General features: G+C 30.4%; 1 long non-coding RNA gene across 1 annotated transcript; it reads left to right on the top strand.

Moving 5' to 3' along the window:
* Positions 1–232: 232 nt before the first annotated feature.
* LOC117168041 lies at positions 233–2,820 on the top strand. The gene is made up of 2 exons (XR_004466451.1): positions 233–293; positions 2,538–2,820. It is a non-coding gene; the product is annotated as an uncharacterized LOC117168041 (long non-coding RNA).
* Positions 2,821–4,568: the final 1,748 nt, after the last annotated feature.

Raw genomic sequence — 4,568 nt, forward strand, 5'->3', positions numbered from 1 at the left:
CGCTTGCTCTTGAAATACAGAAGATCGCACTACAATGAATGAGACGGAAAATGCATGACAATAAAGGGAGACGAGGATATAATTGTGGAAAAATGCGTGAGTTAATTCACTGATAAAGCCTTTTTTATTTGGAAAGCAAATGAGGAAAATCCTAATTTTCCTTAAAGTGATGCGCATTTTTTATATTTAAAAGGAAGCATCGGCAACAACAATTCATACGATTCAGAACAGCCTAGCCAGGACGTTAGATTATCAACTTGTATAAAAAGTACTACTGTGGTACCACCTACAACGTAAGTCAAGATCAGACATATTTATACACTTTAAATAAATAAAGCATTATTAAAAAAGAATGTACTATTTAACCAATAGGGGTCAAAATTTTACCCAAAGAGATGGATATTCGGCCTAACATTTGAATATTCAATAAAAGAATCCCAATGTTGAAAAACACATTTAAATATTATACCAAAAAGAATAAATTTAACAAATTTATGGCATTTTCATCATAATTATTACATCTTTCATCAAACAACAACATTTTCAACCAAAAAGACTGTTTATAACTCAAGTAATTTTTTTTTGGTCAATCTTTAATAATATTCATGAATGCGTCCTCTGCAATACAAAAGTGTCGATAAATTATTATTTCATATCATCCATGACTTAGTTGTTGAAAATTTAATGTTTTATTTTATTTTTTGTTTTCATGATCATGCACGGATAACTTGAAGCACTTTTAACTGAAAAGTTCTCACCTATCTCATTTTCTTTCTAAATATATTTTGGGGATGCCTTTTGAGTATTTTAATGCCTGAATGAAAAAAAAAAGTTTCGCCACTTTTAAGGAAGTTCGATTTTTTAATTTTTTGGGACGTTATAATGTATATTTTTGTGAAAATTATTGCAATTTGAATGTTTGCTGTTGGAAAATGTTTAGTTTGGTACCCGAAATAATCCTCTAATAGTTAAACATCAAGTGAAATTCAGAAGGCTTTAAAATATTGTCAAACAGGTGAAAAAAAAGTCAGTTTAAAAAAATTATTTCTCCTTTCCACTACATTCAATGGGTAAATAGTCTCAACACCAATTGAAGCACATAAAATTCCCAATAAAATGTAATACAAATTTAATGTTATATATTGATTAATTTAGGAGACATGAGTTCCAGAAGTGATTTGTTAATGAAAACCCAGCCTAAAAATTGTTTACGGAATATTGAAGATAGGAAATTTAATATTTAGTATTTTGCTAAAAAATGTATGGGCTTTTATTCATTTTAGCATCAGTTTTCACGGGAAATTCAACTGACCTGAGTTATTTCTGAAAGAGCTAATTTATAATTAAATTCAATAAAAATAGAGATTTTTAGAACACAGTAACTTGATATCTATAAAAGCTACAAAATTTTGTTTTTTCAGATCTCCGGAATATTTAGTCTATTTGAACTGATATGAGTGCAACTGTTATCTCAAATGTACAGTACATAAGATATTCCACAGCAACTGAAGTTACATTTTTTGAGATAATTTTTTATTATAAAATCAAATCTGAATTTATATTTCCTTAACTATTCAAAATAAAACATTTCTTTTGAATTTTATAAGAAATTTTGTGCACTTAAATTGCTGTTGAGACTATATTAGCGTGCAATGCAGTGGAAAGGAGAAATAATTTAAAAATAGCTTGATGTTTCAAAATTAGAGCCTGTTTTGGATGGCAAAACTAAATAGCGTGTACCAAATAACATTCAATTTGTAATGATTTGAACAAAAATATACATAATAACACTACTACAAATTTAAAAATGATAATTTCCTTAAAAGTGGAGGTACAATTCTTTTTATTTAGGCTGGAATAGGCAAGCTTTTTCGTGTAAAAAGTGGTTCTAGCTAAAAGTAATTTTCTTTTAACTATCATATTTATGAATAAATACTAGTGCAAAGCGATAAATACAAAAGGTTTACTTTCTTTTTCTGTTGTTTTGATTTTATGAAAAAAAAAGATTTTAAATTTTGATTCGTGCCTTTTCAAAGAAGCGTACATTTTGATTTCTACTAATTAGTTATATCTCTTCTAACTCAATATAAGTGATTTATATGAATCTAAAATACAAAAAAAGAATGTTTCTATTTTCTTTGTAAGTGGAAATCATGTCCAAATTAACTAGTCAGTCATCTTAGGACAAAGAGTCTAGATATAACGTTAGTCCCAACCAACTTCGGTAAATTTTTCTACTTTTCTATAAATAATGTTCGATTCAATCTCAATACAGTCTCATCCCTCACAGAGTTGTACCTATAATCCAATGTCTCTGAATCTCGAAATCTGAATATTCCTATTAATTCCTTATTCTTGAAGAATCTTATAATTTCGTATTTAAGTCCCCTTTCGAGAAAGCTAACAACCGCTTCGTGGCATTCTGGCTTTTAAAGTCGTGTAAGATTGGATTTCACCAAAAATTGCTGAATGTGCTGCGATGAATGGACAGGTGCTTTAAACTCAATTTAAATTGTATTCTTTATTTTCCTATTCAGATAACAAAGATGCTATCTACAAAATCGATGTTGACCATACTGGTGGTTTTGGCACTATTTTATAGTGCGATGGCTTGTGACGGATTTGATCGTCCATGTACTGGACCTAATGGTCAACAAGGCAGTTGTTGTAAGGGAATGCATTGTCAGAAGAATAACCCCTCTTGGGCAAAAGGGCGCTGTTACTATAACCCTGGAAAGTAACTGCTAAATATGCACTACTAACACATACTAAAATGATTATTAATTCATTGAAGAAAATAAAAAATTACTATATAAAGTATTAAATTGTTGTGATTTTTGTACCTATTCCTTTGCTAATGGATTGTTCCTGTGCTTAAAATTTGTTGTATTCTTCCCAATGAAGCATCGTAAAAACTGAACAGTGGGGTATAGTTTCCCGCTTTGAATTAAATACCGTATAAATTATAATTGCAATGTGATTACCATGTGTGTATTTATTAAGGTACAGCTTACATTATCAGGGAACATATTCTATTATAATAAACCAGTTTTTAATTCTGTCATTATTTTACACTTTATTAATTAGTCGATGTAGAATTTCGACAAGCGTACCCCATACTCTGAGGTATGGTGAACAGCACATTACTACCATTTATTTGAACAATATAAGCATTTCAAAGAAAAATGATATAATATAATAATCCTGTGCAGAAATTGCCAAATGTTTGCCTTATTTCCGATTTGTGCCAGGTCGGGCACAAAAATTTTGTTGTTGTTAAATTTGCCCCCTCTATATCCCGGCGTAACATCCCAGCTTTCCAGTAGATGGCGCTCCATTAATTTCAGGGACTAAAGTGGGTTGACTCAAATCGCCCAAGTTTCAATGTAAAGTGTCATGCGTCAAAAATGTTTCAATTATTATTTGTAAATGCGACAAAATAAGTGGGAAGAAATGCCAAAAGTGAGCACAAGACGAGTGCGTAGGTATTGTATACTTCAAAATATTCCTGAATTACGTGTTGAAACTATGATAAGTAAATGTATTAAAAATGTTGAGATGAAAACTAACCTCCAAATGAGGTTATGTATTTATAACAAAAGTAGCAATAGTAATATTTAATTTGTTGAATGTGAAAATGAATTAGATCAACAATGACGTCATAAACATATTTATTTCCACGTATATTTAGGTGATTTGATACAATCGGAATGTAAATACATCCTTTTTATTTGTATTCGCTTTTGTAAAAATAACTTAAAGAGCCAGTAAGATATTATAATCCACTTATTTAAAAATAAATTTCCACCATTAAATTCAATATAGAAATTGAAAGCAACTGTAATTTAGAAATTAAAACCAAAAATATATTGCAAAATACTTAAATGGTTTATCATACACAAATGTTGGCTGTTATATTGCGTTGTTTGACTTTTTCCGTTTGTTCGAAAAAAAGTGTCTAACATACTCCAATTTTTTCATATTGCGATATGTTATATAACCTGATATTTATAATCTCAGATTTCAGTTAAGGAGGTGATATATTCGATTTTAATATTATTTTATTTAAGAATCCGTTTTAATTAAGAATAAGACAGATAAATTAATATGGGCTCGATCGGGGCCAGGCATGGTTATTTCTGGGCGCAGCGCTTGGGCCCCGTTCGGGCATCGCGTTCCATTTCGAGTCTGGCCCCATCTAGATAGCCTGATTTGGGCCAAATTCTGCCCGATCTGGCTCCGATCAGATCGAAATTGGAATTTCTGCACGGAAATCTTCGAAAGTGTAATTTGGCAGAAGAAAATCAGTCCAGGTATTTTCAGAAAGATTTAAATTTTGTCTTCATAATCAATGTAAAGTATGTGGCAAAGACAGTTAGAACCTCGTACTCCCTACTAAAATAAATGAGATCGACACGGCGCACAATGGGATGAAATCAAAATACGAGGTTTAGAATAACTTGTAGCTGGCAATTTTGAATCAATTTTAGATTCCTTCAAAGAAAAATTTAATATTAAATTTGAAAGTGATGTATGTGGTCTGATTTTTTTTTTTTAATTTGTTATGT

This window comes from Belonocnema kinseyi, chromosome 2, assembly GCF_010883055.1.
Source record: "Belonocnema kinseyi isolate 2016_QV_RU_SX_M_011 chromosome 2, B_treatae_v1, whole genome shotgun sequence".
Classification (NCBI taxonomy): Eukaryota; Metazoa; Arthropoda; class Insecta; order Hymenoptera; family Cynipidae; genus Belonocnema; species Belonocnema kinseyi.